The following is a 22,682-nucleotide window of genomic DNA, read 5'->3' as shown; positions in this document are numbered from 1 at the left end:
ACTTAGCAACCGGACCTCACAGAGCTATGATAAAAACATTAGCGCTCCACCTACGCCAGCCAGCCCTCATCTGCTCATCAACACCCCGTGCTCACCTGCGTTCCAGCGATCGACGGCGCGACGAAGGACTTCACCCGATCATCCGTTGCGGTTGGCGGCTAGCGTCGGCTAGCGCGTCTGCTATCCAAGTAAGTCCTCCTTGTTGTGTTGCTACAGCCAGCCGCTAATACACCGATCCCACCTACAACTTTCTTCTTTGCAGTCTCCATTGTTCATTAAACAAATTGCAAAATATTCACCAACACAGATGTCCAGAATACTGTGGAATTTTGAAATGAAAACAGAGCTTTTTGTATTGTATTCAATGGGGGTACCAATACTTCCGTTTATATAGTGACGTCACGCGCATACGTCATCATATATAGACGTTTTTAACAGGAAGTTTAGCGGGAAATTTAAAATGTCACTTTATAAGTTAACCCGGCCGTATTGGCATGTGTTGCAATGTTAAGATTTCATCATTGATGTATAAACTATCAGACTGCGTGGTCGGTAGTAGTGGCTTTCAGTAGGCCTTTAAGGACGAGTGACCATCCCTGTAAACAAACGGCCAAACCTTATAAACGAGTTTGTGGCAACGTTCCCTACACATCGCCTGCTGCATGTTTCCTCACGTCGTGAACTCAGTCACAGCAAGACGCAGGTGGAAAGAAAATGAAAGCAACATCTCCTCCACGGTATGGTTTTAGCGTAGGACAAATGCGTCCGTCTCCAATATTATCCACACCTGTAGTCATCTAATAGCAGCAGTGCGCTCTTGAACGCATGCGGAGACTCCACGGAAATGAAGCGAGGGGAAACGACTGTGCTAACGACGCCATTGAAGCTAACTTAGCAACTTAGCAACGGGACCTCACAGAGCTATGCTAAAAACATTAGCTCTCCACCTACGCCGGCCAGCCCTCATCTACTCATCAACACCCGTGCTCACCTGCGTTCCAGCGATCGGCAGAAGGACGAAGGACTTCACCCGATGCGTTTGGCGGCCGGAGACGTTGGAAGTCAAGGTGAGGTCGGCGGCTAGCGCTCCAACAAAGTCTCCTGGTTGTGTTGCTGTAGTCCGCTGCTAATACACCGATCCCACCTACAACTGTCTTCTTTGCAGCCTTCATTGTTCATTAAACAAATTGCAAAAGATGTCCAGAATACTGTGGAATTATGAAATGAAAACAGAGCTTTTTGTATAGGATTCTACGGGGTACCATAACTTCCGTTACTCTGACTTCGTCACGCGCATACGTCATCATACCGCGACGTTTCAGCCGGATATTTCCCGGGAAGTTTTAAATGTCACTTTATAAGTTAACCCGGCCGTATTGGCATGTGTTGCAATGTTAAGATTTCATCATTGATATATAAACTATCAGACTGCGTGGTCGGTAGTAGTGGCTTTCAGTAGGCCTTTAAAGTGCCAATGATTGTCACACACACACACACACACACTAGGTGCGGTGAAATTATCCTCTAGATTTGACCCATCACCCACAGGGGAGCAGTGAGCAGCAGCGGTGGCCGCGCCCGGGAATCATTTGGTGATTTAACCCCCAATTCCAACCCTTGAGTGCCAAGCAGGGAGGTAATGGGTCCCATTTTTATAGTCTTTGGTATGACTCGGCCGGGGTTACTATTTTCTGTTCATTCAACTTCTGCCAGTGTTTTGAGGCATTAACCCACACTAAGCAACAGCATTGACATTCTTCAAGTACGGAAAAAAAAAAAGAGTCAACTATGAAGAACAATTTTCAGATTTTCAAATAATTGCGTGACACTGGGAGTAAGACGAAGAAAAAACATGCTTTGTCCGAGATTGGATGCAAGGTCGCCAAGAGCTGGAACTGACAAGCATGGCAGCGTATCCACCTTGACGCACCTCAGATGCTCCATCAGTCATCCACAAGTTTGCTGACAGAAGCGGGCAAAGCTGATGGATTGACTGAAAGAAAGATGGAGTGTTTTTTTTTACTAAAAAAAAATAAAATAATGTTTGGTAGAAAAATGGATGGATGGAGGGTACCGACTCAATAAATGTACCGCATGGGATATTTCAAAGTAAGTCCGTCTGGATTGAAGCGTTTCCGCCTGATAATTGCTTGCGATTGATTTAATTTGTGCTAATTGCGACAAACACGCTGGGGTATTGACCATGAAACCTTGTTCAAATGTTGACTTCATTCAGCCAAGACGTTGTACTGTACACAGATAAGGCTGGCAGCTGGACGGCGTGCTTTAAAGGCCACTGCTGGCTAGTATTGACAACTACTAAAGAGATTAGCTTGGACAGCTGCAGTTTTATCAGAACTGGGCATTGTGGCTTTATGTGGATCAAATGTCCGCATTTCATTTTTTACAAGGCTCCTAAGCCAAAGCTTTGAGGAGCAGCACTGCAGTTTTTAGCAAATACAGGAAATATCGCCACACAGTATTCATGCTAACAACATGTTTGTCATGATCTGTGGTCTGGATCATGTTTTTGTTATTTTCTGTTAGTTTTAAGACTCCATAGTTTCTGTTTTTGTACACCCTTGTTTGTTTTAGTTTCCATGACGACTTGTTTGTGTTCGGGACACGCACTTGCTCTAATCAAGAGACTATTATTTACGCCTGTCTTTGCCAGTTAGTCCTCCTGACGTCATTGCTTGTGTCATGCCATTGCTTGTTTCATGCTTAGTTCATGCTGCTCGTTTTCATGTCTGATTTCAAGTTTATGCTAAGTGTTTGCTTCATGCCTTGCCAAGTAAGTTTTGTTTGTTTGTTCATGCCACAGTTAGTGAGTTTTTGCCCTGTCCATAGTCCATGCTAAGTGTTAGCTTTTGCTTCCTCCGCTAAGTTGTGCCTTCGCCTTGTGCACCTTTTTGTTTGTACCTATTTGAGAGTCAAGATTAAATCATGTTCCTACCTTCAAGTCCTGTCCGGAATAGTCCGTTTGCATCCTGGGAGAACAAACCTCGCAGTAAGCTGCGAAAACCCCCCCCGTTATGACAATGTTGACATTATAGTGAGTAAAAAAAAAAATGGTATATTAAAGTACTCCGGCTTCCTCCCACCTCCAAAAACATGCACCTGGGGATAGGTTGATTGGCAACACTAAATTAACCTAGTGTGTGAATGTGAGTGTGAATGTTGTCTATCTATCTGTGTTGGCCCTGTGATGAGGTGGCGACTTGTCCAGGGTGTACCCCGCCTTCCGCCCGATTGTAGCTGAGATAGGCTCCAGCACCCCCCACGACCCCGAAAAGGACAAGCAGTAGAAAATGGATGGATGGATTAAAGATGAATAAACATTGAGTGCACAACATAAATCATTTTGGTAACTTTGCTGAGATATTAAACCTGCGATATCATATAATATACAGAAAGATACATGTAAATAAGTGGATTTAATGTTTGCCTTTCCATGGCTTGCAGAGAATTATGCAACTTCCTGTGGACCATGTGACTTGTGGATAGGGATGAAACGGTAAACGGTATAATGATAAACCGCGGTAAAATTTAAGACGGTTAGTAATACTGTTTAAATTTTTGGTAACACTTTAGTATGGGGAACATATGAACCATTAATTAGTTGCTTATTAACATAGGGTTAGGGTCAGGGTCAGGGTTAGGGTGAGGGTTGGAGTTGGGGTTAGCGTTAGGGAAGACTCTTAGTTAATGGCTTACTGGTTGTATAATAAGCCTGTGCAGAATAAGGCATTAATAAGTACTTAATAATGACTAATTAACAGCCAATATGTTACTAATTTGCATGTTAATAAGCAACGAATTAATGGTTCATATGTCCCCCCATACTAAAGTGTTACCAAGTTTGTAATTACCGAAAAACATGTGCATGCATTTTAGGCAACATTGCTTACTTCCTAACGTCGTTTGGCTTGAAACATGGCGGAAAGCAACTACACAGGCTTTGCTCCAGAGAGTTTCTCTCGGACTAAAGGGAGCCAAGCACTTCGTTTAACTCCCTTTCCCCTCGCTCCATTTCCGTGGAGTCTCCGCATGCGTTCAAGAGCGCACTGCTGCTATTAGATGACTACAGGTGTGGATAATATTGGAGACGGACGCATTTGTCCTACGCTAAAACCATACCGTGGAGGAGATGTTGCTTTCATTTTCTTTCCACCGCGTCTTGCTGTGACTGAGTTCACGACGTGAGGAAACATGCAGCAGGCGATGTGTAGGGAACGTTGCCACAACTCGTTTATAAGGTTTGGCCGTTTGTTTACAGGGATGGTCACTCGTCCTTAAAGGACATCTCTAGTCTAAATATTAAAACTTATTTTTATTTTATTGCTTCGTTTTTGAACATCTCAAGCCTGTTACCCCCTCTAGTGGCAAGGTGAGGCACTGCCCCACTTGCCTCCCCTGACAGCACGTCACTGATGTAAACGTCACACGCCCTCGCGATTGACATATTTTACAATCAAGCGAAACGCAACAAAAATACAACAAACAGCGAATACTGAACGCGAAGGGTAAAAAAAAACCCCCACCTACAATCTGATATATCACTAAGCTTTAGAACTTTGTTGTAAAAATCTCCTTCCGCGTCTGTCCCTGACACCCGCTTTTCAAGCTCTGTGGAAACGCTCCCCACCCACATTGCTTGGTGCCTCGTCTGAGCTGCTGTGACGTAGATTACCATAGTAACTAATTAGATTACCATAGTAACTAGTACATCATGCAAAAGTGGAGATTCCAACCATTGAAATATTTTGTATAGTTCAAGACTTCCGGTAATTTGAAAACCATCAATGCACATCATAATGGCAGCTACAGTTTCCATTTTAAAGATCTAAAAAAATATATTTGGGAATGTCCGGCGGGCCAGATTGAAAAGCTTAACGGGCCTTAATTTGCCCAGGTCTGCCTTAGTGTGAACGGTGCCTCTGACACCCTGAGCTCAGTGGCCATTCCACTTTGAGATCTTCCTGTTTGAAGCCATGCAATGGAGAGGTACCGTGGGGAACCGCTAGGATGCTATGGCTTAGTTGCTAGTGCGGCCGTGCCAGCAACTTAACAGTTCCAGGTTTGATTCCATCTTTCCCCATCCTAGTCATGGCCTGGTGTATGTCATACTTGCCAACCTTGAGACCTCCGATATCGGGAGGTGGGGGGGGCGTGGTCGGAGGTGGGCTTGGGGTGTGGTTGGGGGCGTGGTTAAGAGGGGAATGTATTTAAGCTAGAATTCACCAACTGAAGTATTTCATATATATATATATATATATATATATATATATATATATATATATATATATATATATATATATATATATATATATATATATATATATATATGAAATACTTCACTTTCAGTGAATTCTAGCTATATATATATATTTATTTTATTATACATATAAATAAAATAAATTCTTGAATTTCAGTGTTCTGGAGGCTATCCAGTAGATGGCAGTATTGTCCTGTTTAAGAGTGTCACAACATTGCTGTTTACGGCAGACGAACTGCTTTACGGTAGACTAAACGTGACTGCTGTTGTTGTGTGTTGTTACCGCGCTGGGAGGACGTTAATGAAACTGCCTAACAATAAACCCACATAAGAAACCAAGAACTCGCCCTCGATCATTCTACAGTTATGACGTCATTGGGCAGGCAAGCTGTTTATATTGTGGGAAAGCGGACGTGAGAACAGGCTGTCTCCACTCAGGTCCGCATTGAGCTGGAGGGGGCGTGGCCTCCAACTCCGGCTGAATACCGGGAGTTTGTCGGGAGAAAATTTCTGCCGGGAGGTTATCGGGAGAGGCGCTGAATACCGGGAGTCTCCCACTAAAAACGGGAGGGTTGGCAAGTATGGTGTATGTGGATGAATGCTTAGTGGTGGTTGGAGGAGCCAAAGTCTACCTCAAGTTCAGCTGTGGCTACAAATTTAACTTAACACTATCAATGTGTGAATGTGGAGTGAATGAATGATGGGTTCTCAGTTGTCTGCAAAGCGCTTTGAGTGTCTAGAACAGTGGTTCTTAACCTTGTTGGAGGTACGGAACCCCACTAGTTTCATATGCACATTCACCGAACCCGAACCATAATCATAAAATGATGTTGTTATATTAAAGAAATACTAATAAAGATATATTTTACAAACGGAAAGTTACAGGAATGTACACATAATCCCATGTTTACATCTCATTGTGCAACATGTGAATGTTTTAGTGGGAACTAAATGCGATATCTGAAAGGGATACACATTATTTCCAAAGCAGGACCCCCCACCTAGTACACAGCTCATGAAAAACAATATGTTATAGTCATTGTAAGTGGGCCAAAACACTTATATGAGAAAATAATCTCATTGAAATGACTACTGTCATTTGATTACAATAATAAAGCATTTAACTTATTTAGTCAGGTTTGGGACAGGTGTGCTCACATGCGCTCCACATGAATGCTCAAGGAGTTTTTGCGTTTGCTCACACATATGGAAAATTAGAGGGAACATTGTTAGGGGGTATCCATAATACGCTGACAGGGAGAAGTCTTTGTTTACATGATGAGTCGGGTGTGTCTTGACCTCCGCGGCGGAGGCTCTGCCGAACCCCTGAGGCCGACTCACCGAACCCCTAGGGTTCGATCGAACCCAGGTTAAGAACCACAAAAGTGCTATTCGAATCAAATCTATTGCATTATAACTACTCTTAAGTGTTGTTTTGGCTTCATCATATCAAATGTATTGGTGCATTCATGGATCACACAGTTGCAAATTTGACCGTTCAGTTCCTTGTTGGACAGCAAGTTGTGCAAAAAGTCAAGAGAAATTGAAGAGTTAGATGTGTGTGTTCAAAATTGTACAGATAGTCAAATGAAGTTCACCTGTAAAAGTTATGGTGCATTTTTACATCCATCCTGAAATTTCACTCAAAAGCGGAAAATCCTTAAAGGCCTACTGAAAGCCACTACTAGCGACCACGCAGTCTGATAGTTTATATATCAATGATGAAATCTTAACATTGCAACACATGCCAATACGGCCGGGTTAACTTATAAAGTGCAATTTGAAATTTCCCGCTAAACTCCAGGTTGAAAACGTCTTTGTATGATGACGTATGCGAGTGACGTCACCAGTTAAGCGGAAGTATTGGTACACCTTTGAATCCAATACAAAAAAGCTCTGTTTTCATCTCAAAATTCCACAGTATTCTGGACATATGTGTTGGTGAATCTTTTGCAATTTGTTTAATGAACAATGGAGACTGCAAAGAAGAAAGTTGAAGGTGGGATCGGTGTATTAGCGGCTGGCTGTAGCAACACAACCAGGAGGACTTTGACTTGGATAGCAGACGCGCTAGCCGACGCTAGCCGCCGACCGCACGGATGATCGGGTGAAGTCTTTCGTCCTTCCGTCGATCGCTGGAACGCAGGTGAGCACGGGTGTTGATGAGCAGATGAGGGCTGGCTGGCGTAGGTGGAGCGCTAATGTTTTTATCATAGCTCTGTGAGGTCCCGTTGCTAAGTTAGCTTCAATGGCGTCGTTAGCAACAGCATTGTTAATCTTCGCCAAGCTGGAAAGCATTAACCGTGTAGTTACATGTCCATGGTTTAATAGTATTGTTGATCTTCTGTCTATCCTTCCAGTCAGGGGTTTATTTCTTTTGTTTATATCTGCATTTGAGCCCGATGCTATCACGTTAGCTCCGTAGCTAAAGTGTTTCGCCGATGTATTGTCGTGGAGATAAAAGTCACTGCGAATGTCCATTTCGCGTTCTCGACTCTCATTTTCAAGAGGATATAGTATCCGAGGTGGTTTAAAATACAAATCTGTGATCCACAATAGAAAAAGGAGAGAGTGTGGAATCCAATGAACCCTTGTACCTAAGTTACGGTCAGAGCGAAAAAAGATACGTCCTGCACTGCACTATAGTCCTTCACTCTCACTTTCCTCATCCACAAATCTTTCATCCTCGCTCAAATTAATGGGGTAATCGTCGCTTTCTCGGTCCGAATTTCTCTCGCTGGTGGTGTAACAATAGGGAAATGTGAGCAGCACTCCAGCTTGTGACGTCACGCTACTTTTTTTTATCAGCGACCAAAAGTTGCGAACTTTATTGTCGTTGTTCTCTACTAAATCCTTTCAGCAAAAATATGGCAATATCGTGAAATGATCAAGTATGACACATATAATGGATCTGCTATTCCCGTTTAAATAAAAAAAAATCATTTAAGTAGGCCTTTAACTTTTTGTGGGCAGTGTGTTCACCCACGAATTAAAAACAAAGAACCGATTGTGTTTCGTTCAAGCGTTACCCCGGAAATTATGATCAACTCTTATAATGCTTCTGAGTTAAATTATACATGAAAGCCTTCATTTGTAAATAATTATTTAGCTGGATTTAATGTGTTTAATTCACATGGATGCGATCATGCAATGATTCATAAAACTAATGCAACGTAATTGAATCAGTGGCAAGGGAAGGGCATTCTTATTCTGAAGCCTCATAAATAACTTACTCGCTCCACGGCTTCGATATGAGACTATCTTCAGGGAACATTTCCTCTGTAGTCTGCTTGGGAACGAGTAGCTGTTCCGTTGTTCTGATGCAGGATCAGCCTACCGATTCAGGGTCTGACTTTACCAAACGTGTTGTCTAAAAAAGAAAATCACTAAACTGATGGAATGTAGTTTGAGACCAGAAAAAAACAAAACCCTGGAGCAAAGCCCACATACATATTATGACACACAACTCGAGACTTTCAACGACACAGCCAGTTAGTCTTACAAAAGTCAACAAACAATAGGTGTGTGTCGACCTTGCCAGGGAGCTCGAGCCAGGGACAACAATCCAGATTAGAAACACATTTAAACATTTCTTTTTAGTTGTCTATTTCCGGTTCTGAAATTCATCATACTTCGCAGAGCAGACAGCTACACCAAGATGTTGTCCAGTTTGTGATTTATTCCAAAATCACAAAAGTCTGACTGCCCACGGCTTTGCCCATCCTTCAGTCATTTATGGCAGCTTTGAGGTACCTTGAACAGCTGCCAGCATTTTCCGATTTGTCGATACACCCGGGCAACGCTTACTCCATCAGCAGATGTCCTGTTATCATGGTTCCGAATAGGTAAATGTCTTCAACGTCCCACCTGAAAGAATCACCAAGCATCCCCCAAGAGTCCATCGTGTGTCAACAACAAACGTACTTCAGGACAGGCAGGTTTCCCCGAACCCATGCTTCTTGTCAAGATCCTGTCAATTTTGTTGAAAGGGCAGTTAATCAATTCAATTGTTTAGATTTTAGAGAGCAGTGCAAAAAGAGGCTTGAAGAAAGTTAAGACAAGACAAAAGAAGCATAAGCAGGAGAGACAAGTGAGAGAGAAGGAAAGCGTTCGCCTTTGTTGAGAGCCAGAGAGACTGATTTAAGATCAGTTTGTTTTATTCTCTGCACTCTGGGACTGTCTGTGCTTAGAATTCTAAGATGGTGCAGTCGTGTTAGAAGTTTGTAGTAGCTAGGGTTGCGTGATATAAACGGTAAACGATATCGCTGGATGAAAAAGGCCGTATGCGGGAGTATGCGGAAACTGAATACCGTGTGCAAGCAAGGAACTTCACACAACAGTTTTCAAAGGTATGCCTGACTTGCTGTGATTTGGTCTTTCGTATGCTAATCATTATCAGTGGGATGCCGAGTAGGGGATCCTTCACCTCATTGTCTAAAGATTACATCTATTGCATCCAGACAAAACTGTTGTGCAGATATAGTTTTACTCACAGGAGAATATTTAGTTGATGTTTGTGTTATTGAGCTGAGACAAATAGTATGAAATATTACCAATACTATTTGTATTTTCTTATGTTTTTTAACACAAATCATTCGATATACTGAATGATTTAGGTTTATTTCTCTAAAGTAGCTTTGTTGTGAATGAATGTTTGTTTCTGTCAGCATACCTAGATTTGTAGCATCTGTGGCTACAAATCTAGCTTACTACCATACTGTATATAGCTTACTGTATGTAGAATATTTCATAATGTTGGTTAGGGTTTTTGATTGATTGATTGAAACTTTTATTAGTAGATTGCACAGTGAAGTACATATTCCGTACAATTGACCACTAAATGGTAACACCCGAATAAGTTTTTCAACTTGTTTAAGTCGGGGTCCACTTAAATTGATTCATGATACAGATATATACTATCATCATAATACAGTCATCACACAAGATAATCATCAGAGTATATACAATGAATTATTTACACATTATTTACAATCCGGGGTGTGGGATATGGAGGTGGCGGGTTTAGGATTGGTTGGTATCAACACTTCAGTCATCAAAAATTGCATCATCAGAGAAATGGACATTGGAACAGTGTAGGGCTGACTTGGTAGGATATGTACAGCAAGTGGTGGACATAGAGAGAGAGAGATCAGAAAGTATAAAAAAAAGTGTCTCCATTTGATTATTTACATTTGATTATTTACAATCCGAAGAGGTATGATGTAGAAGGGAGGGTGTTAGTTTAGGGTTGAAGTTGCCTGGAGGTGTTGTTTTAGTACAGTTTTGAAGGATGATAGAGATGCCCTTTCTTTTACACCTGTTGGGAGCGCATTCCACATTGATGTGGCATAGAAAGAGAATGAGTTAAGACCTTTGTTAGATCGGAATCTGGGTTTAACGTGGTTAGTGGAGCACCCCCTGGTGTTATGGTTATGGCGGTCATTTACGTTAAGGAAGTAGTTTGACATGTACTTCGGTATCAGGGAGGTGTAGCGGATTTTATAGACTAGGCTCAGTGCAAGTTGTTTTACTCTGTCCTCCACCTTGAGCCAGCCCACTTTGGAGAAGTGGGTTGGGGTGAGGTGTGATCTGGAGTGGAGGTCTAGAAGTAAGCTGACTAGCTTGTTCTGAGATGTTTGGAGTCTAGATTTGAGGGTTTTGGAGGTGCTAGGGTACCAGGAGGTGCATGCGTAATCGAAAAAGGGTTGAACGAGAGTTCCCGCCAGAATCTTCATGGTTCTTTTGTTGACCAGAGAAGAGATTCTATAGAGAAATCTCGTTCGTTGGTTGACCTTTTTGATTACCTTGGTTGCCATTTTATCACAGGAAAGGTTAGCCTCTAGAATGGAACCTAGGTAGGTGACCTCATCTTTCCTGGTGATAACAATGTCACCCACTTTTATAGTGAAGTCATTGACTTTCTTAAGGTTGATGTGGGACCCAAATAGGATGGATTCCGTTTTACCCAAGTGTATGGATAGCTTGTTGTAAGGGAGAACATACTATACTCCCAATATATATATACTTTACCATGAATTGATTAACGTGGACCCAGACTTAAACAAGTTGAAAAACTTATTCGGGTGTTAACATTTAGTGGTCAATTGTACGGAATATGTACTGTGCTGTGCAATCTACTAATAAAAGTCTCAATCAATCAAAAGAACTAACCTGTTTATTTATTGTGCACAAAGCAAACAACAATTATTTTTAACAAGAGGAGAACTAAGTCAGTGGGGAAAAAATTTACTTAAAAACAACCCCATTTGTATGCATGTACAACACTTAAAAGCTTTAGCATGTTAGCATGTGGAATTAAATTAAAGTACTGTGATTTGTGTGTGTGTGCCTTTGAGGGAAACTTTGTTGTGTGTCATCTGTGAGAGAGCTGGAGGGTGAACGGTGTTGCGCGAGAGTTTGAGGCCCTGTCTACATTACGCCGGATAACTCCTTAAACGAATAATTATTTAGCCTGAGCCCTGTGTCAGCCACACTAAACCATGGTTTAAGGTCCCCCTCCTTGGATAATTTTTTTTACCCGGGTAAGTGCGCCGTGTATTTCTTGACTCTCCGGCTCTCAGCTTTGTATGGACTCAACGATCGTTTACAAACTGAGTTCGGAGAGGAAGTGACGCCAAAAAGACCGCGCCCCACACAGGAAGTGACGTCAGAAAGAATGCGCCACAGCCAGCTTCATAACAGACGCTTGCGGAAATCACTCCTTTTAAAGAAGGAAACGCGCGATTGCAGCTATTCCGGTTACAACACATCGAAGACGGCACCATAGCTATGTTGAACGACGGTTTTGGATAAGGCCTCGAACGAACGGCAGACTGGTGGGATATGTTTGGTTGCAAATTAGCCTGTGGCTGTAAGTTTTATGTACAAACATACATTTATACATACTGTACATATACATTCACTGTACACACATACATGTACTTATACATTCACTGTACAAACATACATATACACATACATGTACATATACATTCACTGTACAAACATACATTTATACATACTGTACATATACATTCACTGTACACACATACATGTACTTATACATTCACTGTACAAACATACATATACACATTCATGTACATATACATTCACTGTACAAACATACATATACACATACTGTACATATACATTCACTGTACACACATACATATACACATACATGTACATATACATTCACTGTACAAACATACATATACACATACTGTACATATACATTCACTGTACAAACATACATATACACATACATGTACATATACATTCACTGTACAAACATACATATACACATACATGCACATATACATTCACTGTACAAACATACATATACACATACATGTACATATACATTCACTGTACAAACATACATATACACATACATGTACATATACATTCACTGTACAAACATACATATACACATACATGTACATATACATTCACTGTACAAACATACATATACACATACTGTACATATACATTCACTGTACACACATACATATACACATATTCCAAAGTCAGATGTCGGCTTTATTATAAGATAATGGAATAGTTTGGGAACAACAGCAACTCAGCCACCAAGTGGTAGGCCACGTAAACTGACAGAGAGGGGTCAGCGGACGCTGAAGCGCATAGTGCAAAGAGGTCGCCGACTTTCTGCACAGTCAGTTGCTACAGAGCTTCATGTGACCTTCCGATTAGCCCACGTACAGTACGCAGAGAGCTTCATGGAATGGGTTCCCATGGCCGTGCAGCTGCATCTAAGCCGTACATCACCAAGTCCAATGCAAAGCGTGGGATGCAGTGGTCGCCACTGGACTCTAGAGCAGTGGAGATGCCTTCTCTGGACTGATGAATAACTGGCAATATGATGGACGAGTCTGGGTTTGGAGGTTGCTAGAACGGTACATTTTGGACTGCATTGTGTCGAGTGTGAAATTTGGTGGAGGAGGAATTATGGTGTGTGGTTGTTTTTCAGGAGTTGGGCTTGGCCCCTTAGTTCCAGGGTGTGAACAGTTTGGAGCGGGCCCCTTTCCCTTCCTCTTCCAACATGACTGTGCACAAAGCAAGGTCCCTAAAGACATGGATGGCAGAGTCTGGTGTGGATGAACTTGACTGGCCTGCACAGAGTCCTGACCTGAACCCGATAGAACACCTTTGGGATGAATTAGAACGGAGACTGAGAGCCAGGCCTTCTCCACCAACATCAGTGTGTGACCTCACCAATGCACTTTTGGAAGAATGGTGGAAAATTCCTATAAACACACTTTGCAACCTTGTGGACAGCCTTCAGAGAAGAGTTGAAGCTGTAATAGCTGCAAAAGGTGGACCGACATCATATTGAACCCTATGGGTTAGGAATGGGATGGCACTTCAAGTTCATATGTTAGTCAAGGCAGGTGGCCAAATACTTTTGGCAATATAGTGTATATTCATGTACAGTAAAAACAATAAAAACAATAAATTATGTTTGTTCATTTTTATTTTACTACATAGTCAGTTTTCAACACTTCCAAAGTTGTCAGACAGTCGAATACACCTATTTTCCATTGTAGTAACCATATTTTATTATTCGGTAGTACCTCAACTTACAAGGTTACTTCGTTCTCATCTCAAAACGCTGGTACCGCAAACCGACGTCACCTGTTGAAATTAATTGTAATTTTAAGTGGTTTTAACATTTAACACTTTTAAAAAGGAAAACTAACTTTAAGACAGGAAATGGTACAATACAGTAGGTTGTATTGTTTTGTGCAATGCAACATAATGGACTACTAACAATTAAAGTACTTAAAAAATATATACATATACCATCAATTCCATCAACTACTTTTTTCCCACGCTTTGTACCCTGTGGCTTATAAAAACGGTGGATTTTTATTTGCTAAAAATAAGTCATATGTACTTTGACATCCGTTACCTATGGGTAGTGTTGAGAATGCATACATTTTTAAGAGTTTTTTCTTTATTCATAGTCATGTTCAAAGCAGCTAATATTTTCTCATGTGTACACTTTGTGCTTGTATCTTATGTCCGCTAGTAAAATTTTGTGCTTTACCTTGAAGGCGTTGGAATGTGTATTGGGAGTATGATGTACTCCCCTTTTTACCTTATCTGTATTAGAACAATGAGACTGTATTCCTTTCTGGGCGGGAGGGGGGCTGTTTTCGTACTCTATAAGCTGTCTCTTCCCGTTTGATTTTTAGACCGCTTCTTGATGCCGCTATTAACGCACTGTAAGACTGGTCTCCTAAAGCTTTAGTAAAACTTGATAATATTCCTATTCTGTCTTGGTGGTCCTTCTTACTCAACATATATGTCATCCGAAAGAACTTGGTATCGACCACTGACTTTTATTCCCTGAGAGGAAGACTGGTCAGACACAACAGTAGCAATGTTTAATCGTACTCCATCCATCCATCCCATCCATTTTCTACCGCTTGTCCCTTTCGGGGTGGCGGGGGGTGCTGGAGCCTATCCCTGTCAAATAAATACATGAATAAAATATATTATAAACTTTATAAAATATGAAAATACTAAATAAACTACTGTAACAATGCATACATCATAGTTTTCCTCAATTAACCTCCATTAATCTACTAAAACAGACATCCTATACAAACTAGGGTTGTACGGTATACCGGTATTAGTATAGTACAGCGATACTAATGAATCATATTCGGTACTATACCGCCTCTGAAAAGTACCGGTCCCGTATCTAGTCGATACTATGATTACGTCGATATTTGGCATCACAACGTCTTCTTTCGTTTTATATATTTATTTTAATATTATGTTTATAAACTCAGGAAATATGTCCATGTACACATGAGGACTTTGAATATGACCAATGTATGATCCTGTAACGACTTGGTATCGGATTGATACCCAAATGTGTGGTATCATCCAAAACTAATGTAAAGCATCCAAACAACAGAAGAATAATTGATTATTACATTCTAACAGAAGTGTAGATAGAACATGTTAAAAGAGAAAGTAAGCAGATATTAACAGTAAATGAACAAGTACATTAATAATTCATTTTCTACCACTTGTTCTTAATAATGTTGACAAAATAATAGAATGATAAATGACACAATATGTTACTGCATATGTCAGCAGACTAAATTAGGAGCCTTTGTTTGTTTACTTACTAATAAAAGACAAGTTGTCTAGTATGTTCACTATTTTATTTAAGGACTTAACTGCAATAATAAACATGTTTAATGTACCCTAAGATTTTTTTTGTGGTCCCCTTTATTAAGAAAAGTACCGAAATCATTTTAGTACCGGTACCAAAATATTGGTATCGTTACAACACTAATACACCTGATTGTGTGTGCTGCTTGTCCACTAACATTTTCATTAATTACTATTTTTTATGTAATTGTTTTTACATTGTTTTACTTTCTTTTTTATTCAAGAAAAAATATTTTTTTTTAATGTATTTATCCTATTATATCTTATCTAAAATAGTAATTTAAAAAAATAATAATAAAATAAACAAAAATAATAATAAAAAAAGGACCCTATCTTCACTAGACCAGGTTGTCAATGAAATCAGATTGTTCAAAAGGGTTCTTAAAACCAGGTCCAGTTCAGATTATGTCCAGATCGGGCTCAGCAACACACACCTTCACCCATGTAAACTGAAAACCAGGGAACACAACATGTTGCATACAATCCACAAACAAAAATACATTTTCAAATTAATCACCCAAGTACAGCAACTGACACCTTCATTTTGTGTACACTTAAAATAGGGAATACAATTGCAATTTTTTTGGTGGTCCCCTTTTATTTAAAAAAGTACCGGAATAATTTTAGTACCGCTACCAAAATACAAACTATACATTATTTAACCTTGTAAAAAAAAGTAAGTTTACAGCAGCGTTTCTCAAAGTGTGGGGCGCGCCCCACTGGTGGGGAATAGAGACATGACAGGTGGGGCGTGAGGAACTGGAGGAAATTTCAGTTAAAATGTGTTTTTTTTATATTCTTAGATTTTTTTTTTTTTTACTATGCTTTCATTTTCTATACACACTGTAAATCACTTTGTGATTCTGTCTGTGAAATCCGCTTTATAAATAAATGTAAATTACTTATTTTTCCTTCAGGCTTTAAATTTCTAGGTAGGAGCGAAAGTTTGACAGACATAGCAACAGTAACTAATGGGGGCGGGGCTAAGCGGAACAAACGTTCGCGCGGATGGGTAGCAGGCTAAGAGTGGCAGTGTCAAGCCTGCAACCCCGATTTGAAAAGCTGTGCAGTGCAAAACAGGCTCATTGCAGCCACTAATGCTGGAGTACTGTAAAACTCATGTTCACTTGCCCTGTCTTGCCAAATGCATAGCTCCTCCTTTTTTTTTTTTGCAAAGATTGCAAAGTGGCACTTTTATTTTATTTATTATTGAACTTGATGCAAATTATAACACTTATTTTATTTATTATTGAACTTGATGCAAGTTATAACACTTTTATTTGATTTATTATTAAACTTGATGCAAGTTATAACACTTATTTGATTTATTATTGAACTTGATGCAAGTTATAACACCTTTTTTGATTTATTATTGAACTTGATGCAAGTTATAACACTTTTGTTTGATTTATTATTGAACTTGGTGCACGTTATTTTATTTATTATTGAACTTGATGCAAGTTATACCACAGCTGCACAGTTATTTTATTTATTATTGAACTTGATGTTATTTTATGTGATTGAGTTTGAATGTATACAACTTGATGTTCAATAAATTTGAAAATGCTAAGCTTGGCATTAGCGTTCTGTTGGGGCGATGGGGGCAGGTGGGGCTTGAAAACTCCCCCTTGTCCAAAATGGGGGATGACAAAAAAAAGTTTGAGAACCACTGGTTTACAGTAACAACACATTTTGAAGAAGGGGTTTTTTTCTTTACTTTTACTGGACCCCCCGGTGCTCTCTGCAGTTGAGTAAATAAAGTAATTGTGCAGAAATAAGTCTACTTTTATGGAAATAAAGCTGCTGTGTGAAACCTCTCTCTCTCTCTCTCTGTCTCTCTCTCCCCCACTCTGCGTGTAGATCCCTCCCATCACCACCAGGGGCTGCGTATATCGCGCGGTGCCAAAGAGCGGCTCGCCTCGTCCTGCGCCAGACGCGCGGCGTGGACGCAAGACAAGCGAGGGTGGGTGGTGTGGGTGGATATGGTTGGCTTGCACTCCATTTTCCACCACCACGGGATTTCATACACACGTCGCAGCCGTGCAGAGGCGCGCTCCTGTTGAGTCCTGCCGCCGTGGACGTGGACAGCAAAAGGTAAGGAAGCACTTTTTTTTTTTTTTTTTTTTTTTTTTTTTTTTTTTTGTGTGCAGAATGTGCAGCTTTTTCGTGGCAATTCGGTGCAACTTGTTGCCACTTGCACGCACTTCACTTATTGGTGCAGAAGAATGCGGCGTGGAAGGATGCGCAGGAAAGCGGCGCTGCAGCCACTTGATGCGCCGTCAGGATGCGTTTCGGTCGGTCGTGGCAACTTGGACTTGTGCCACCGTTAAAAGACTTGTTCTGAAAGTGACGGCAATATGCAGAAAAGTGAACTGCTGTCATGTTCGTCTGGCTGCACACTGCATGCGTTTGCACGCCTAATTCGTCATTGTACAGTTTAATGGGGCCCGAATGGATGTTCACTCTTGGTTAGACTCCACAGTGTGTCAGCAGAATGAACACAATCGTGGGATGGCTGGCTTGCATTTATTAGTTTGTGTTTGCATATTTCAAGGGTTATGAACCAATAATTCCCAAATGCGTGGACTCATGCATCTACATGCACTTCTACTCCCAAGTGGGCCGGACTGGTAAAATAACTTCAAACTAAAAACAACTTCAGATTGTTTTTCTTTGTTTAAAAATAGAACGAGCACATTCTGAAATTGTACAGATCATAATGTTTTTTTTATTTTTTTTATACTTACATGTTGCGGTTAATAGTTTTCTATCTTTATTTGTCATTATTTATACTTTCTGAACACAATCATGGGATAGCTGGCTTGCATTTAGTAGTTTGTCTTTGCATATTTCAAGGGTTATGAACCAATAATTCCCAATGCATCTACATGCAAATCTACTCCCAAGTGGGCCGGACTGGTAACATCACGGCACGATAACTTAAAAATAAAGACAACTTTAGATTGTTTTCTTTGTTTAAAAATACAACTAGTACTTTCTGAAATTGTACAGATAATGTTATTTTATTAGTTTTTTTACACTTGCATGTTGCGGTTAATAGTTTTCTGTCTTTATTTGTCGTTATTTATACTTTCTGAACACAATCATGGGATGGCTGGCTTGCATATATTAGTTTGTCTTTGCATATTTCAAGGGTTATGAACCAATAATTCCCAATGCATCTACATGCACATCTACTCCCAGGTGGGCCGGACTGGTAAAATCACGGCACGATAACTTAAAAATAAAGACAACTTTAGATTGTTTTCTTTGTTTAAAAATACAACTAGTACTTTCTGAAATTGTACAGATAATGTTATTGTTTTAGTTTTTTTACACTTGCATGTTGCAGTTAATAGTATTCTATATTTATTTGTCGTTATTTATACTTTCTGAACAAAATCATTGGATGACTGGCTTGCATTTAGTAGTTTGTCTTGCATATTTCAAGGGTTATGAACCAATAATTCCCAATGCATCTACATGCAAATCTACTCCCAAGTGGGCCGGACTGGTAAAATCACGGCACGATAACTTAAAAATAAAGACAACTTCAGGTTGTTTTATTTGTTTAAAAATAGAACTAGCACATTCTGAAATTGTACAGATCATAATGTTGTTGCTTTTTTTTGTTTTGTTACACTTACATGTTGCAGTTAATAGTACTCTATCTTTATTTGTCATTATTTATACTTTCTGAACACAATCGTGGGATGGCTGGCTTGCATTTATTAGTTTGTTTTTGCATATTTCAAGGGTTATGAACCAATAATTCCCAATGAATGGACTCATGCATCTACAAGTATGGCCGGACTGGTAAAATAACTTCAAACTAAAGACAACTTCAGATTGTTTTTCTTTGTTTAAAAATAGAACGAGCACATTCTGAAATTGTACAGATCATAATGTTTTTTTATTTTTTTTTATACTTACATGTTGCAGTTAATAGTATTCTATCTTTATTTGTCATTATTTATACTTTCTGAACACAATCATGGGATGACTGGCTTGCATTTATTAGTTTGTCTTTGCATATTTCAAGGGTTATGAACCAATAATTCCCAATGCGTGGATTTATGCATGCTTTATATCAGGGGTGTCAAACTCATTTTAGATCGGGGGCCACGTGGAGAAAAATCTACTCCCAGGTGGGCCGCACTGGTAAAATCACGGCACGATAACTTAAAAATAAAGACAACTTCAGATTGTTTTCTTTGTTTAAAAATAGAACTAGCACATTCTGAAATTGTACAGATCATAATGTTGTTTTTTTACACATACATGTTGTAATTGTATTCCATCTTTATTTGTCGTTATTTATACTTTCTGAATACAATCATGGGATGGCTGGCTTGCATTTATTAGTTTGTCTTTGCATATTTCAAGGGTTATGAACCAATAATTCCCAATGCATCTACATGCAAATCTACTCCCAAGTGGGCCGGACTGGTAAAATCACGGCATGATAACTTAAAAATAAAGACAACTTTAGATTGTTTTCTTTGTTTAAAAATACAACTAGTACTTTCTGAAATTGTACAGATAATGTTATTGTTTTAGTTTTGTTACACTTACATGTTGCGGTTAATAGTATTCTATCTTTATTTGTCGTTATTTATACTTTCTGGACACAATCATGGGATGACTGGCTTGCATTTATTAGTTTGTCTTTGCATATTTCAAGGGTTATGAACCAATAATTCCCAATGCATCTACATGCAAATCTACTCCCAAGTGGGCCGGACTGGTAAAATCACGGCACGATAACTTAAAAATAAAGACGACTTCAGATTGTTTTATTTGTTTAAAAATACAACTAGTACTTTCTGAAATTGTACAGATAATGTTATTGTTTTAGTTTTTTTACACTTGCATGTTGCGGTTAATAGTATTCTATCTTTATTTGTCGTTATTTACACTTTCTGAACACAATCATGGGATGACTGGCTTGCATTTATTAGTTTGTCTTGCATATTTCAAGGGTTATGAACCAATAATTCCCAATGCATCTACATGCAAATCTACTCCCAAGTGGGCCGGACTGGTAAAATCACGGCACGATAACTTAAAAATAAAGACAACTTTGTTTTCTTTAAAAAAAATAGAACTAGCACATTCTGAAATTGTACATATTATAATGTTGTTTTTTTTTTTTTTTTTTAAACGTACATTTTGCGGTTAATAGTTTTCTATCTTTATTTGTCGTTATTTATACTTTCTGAACTCAATAATGGGATGGCTGGCTTGCATTTATTAGTTTGTCTTGCATATTTCAAGGGTTATGAACCAATAATTCCCAATGCATCTACATGCACATCTACTCCCAAGTGGGCCAGACTGGTAAAATCATGGCACGATAACTTAAAACTAAAGACAACTTTATATTGTTTTCTTTGTTTAAAAATAGAACTATCACATTCTGAAATTGTACAGATTATAATGTTTTTTCTTTTTACACTTACATGTTGCGGTTAATAGTTTTCTATCTTTATTTGTCGTTATTTATACTTTCTGAACACAATCATGGGATGGCTGGCTTGCATTTATTAGTTTGTCTTTGCATATTTCAAGGGTTATGAACCAATAATTCCCAATGCATCTACATGCACATCTACTCCCAAGTGGGCCGGACTGGTAAAATCACGGCACGATAACTTAAAAATAAAGACAACTTTGTTTTCTTTAAAAAAATATAGAACTAGCACATTCTGAAATTGTACATATTATTGTTTTTTTTTTGTTTTTTTAAACTAACATGTTGCGGTTAATAGTTTTCTATCTTTATTTGTCGTTATTTATACTTTCTGAACACAATCATGGGATGGCTGGCTTGCATTTATTAGTTTGTCTTGCATATTTCAAGGTCTATGAACCAATAATTCCCAATGCATCTACATGCAAATCTACTCCCAAGTGGGCCGGACTGGTAAAATCACGGCACGATAACTTAAAAATAAAGACAACTTCAGATTGTTTTATTTGTTTAAAAATAGAACTAGAACATTATGAAATTGTACAGATCATAATGTTTTTTTGTTTTTTTTTACACTTGCATGTTGCGGTTAATAGTATTCTATCTTTATTTGTCATTATTTATACTTTCTGAACACAATCATTGGGTGACTGGCTTGCATTTATTAGTTTGTCTTTGCATATTTCAAGGGTTATGAACCAATAATTCCCAATGCATGGATTTATGCATGTTTTATATCAGGGGTGTCAAACTCATTTTAGATGGGGGGCCACGTGGAGAAAAATCTACTCCCAAGTGGGCCAGACTGGTAAAATCACGACACGATAACTTAAAAATAAAGACAACTTCAGATTGTTTTCTTTGTTTAAAAATAGAACTAGCACATTCTGAAATTGTACAGATCATAATGTTGTTTTTTTACACATACATGTTGTAATTGTATTCCATCTTTATTTGTCGTTATTTATACTTTCTGAACACAATCATGGGATGGCTGGCTTGCATTTATTAGTTTGTCTTGCATATTTCAAGGGTTATGAACCAATAATTCCCAATGCATCTACATGCACATCTACTCCCAAGTGGGCCGGACTGGTAAAATCACGGCACGATAACTTAAAAATAAAGACAACTTTAGATTGTTTTCTTTGTTTAAAAATACAACTAGTACTTTCTAAAATTGTACAGATAATGTTATTGTATTAGTTTTTTAACACTTGCATGTTGCGGTTAATAGTTTTCTATCTTTATTTGTCGTTATTTATACTTTCTGAATACAATCATGGGATGGCTGGCTTGCATTTATTAGTTTGTCTTTGCATATTTCAAGGGTTATGAACCAATAATTCACAATGCATGGAGTTATGCATGCTTTATATCAGGGGTGTCTAACTCATTTTAGATGGGGGGCCACATGGAAAAAAATCTACTCCCAAGTGGGCCGGACTGGTAAAATCACGGCACGATAACTTAAAAATAAAGACAACTTCAGATTGTTTTATTTGTTTAAAAATAAAACTAGCACATTCTGAAATTGTAGAAATTTGAATTTATTAACGGAAAACCCCTTGAGATGCAGCATCTCGTTTTCAAGGGCTACCAAATACATTTAAAATGAACACAATACAGTACAACACAGGACAAGTTACACAACAAACAATTACAGACAATCATTAAAGACAATTTTGCTCAGATACCTCTCAGCTCACACAACTCTCT

General features: G+C 39.1%; 1 protein-coding gene across 2 annotated transcripts in view; it reads left to right on the top strand.

The window, feature by feature from the left end:
- The window catches only part of LOC133643496 (cadherin-22-like), a 1,271,581-nt gene that overhangs the window by 68,828 nt on the left and 1,180,071 nt on the right, over positions 1 to 22,682 (top strand). For both annotated transcript variants that reach the window (XM_062038118.1, XM_062038117.1), the window contains exon 2: positions 17,351 to 17,584. The gene's annotated coding sequence lies outside the window, so the exon portion shown is untranslated. The remainder of the gene's footprint in view (positions 1 to 17,350; positions 17,585 to 22,682) is intronic.

This window comes from Entelurus aequoreus, linkage group LG26, assembly GCF_033978785.1.
Source record: "Entelurus aequoreus isolate RoL-2023_Sb linkage group LG26, RoL_Eaeq_v1.1, whole genome shotgun sequence".
Taxonomy (NCBI): domain Eukaryota; kingdom Metazoa; phylum Chordata; class Actinopteri; order Syngnathiformes; family Syngnathidae; genus Entelurus; species Entelurus aequoreus.
This window is presented reverse-complemented; position numbering and strand designations above follow the sequence as displayed.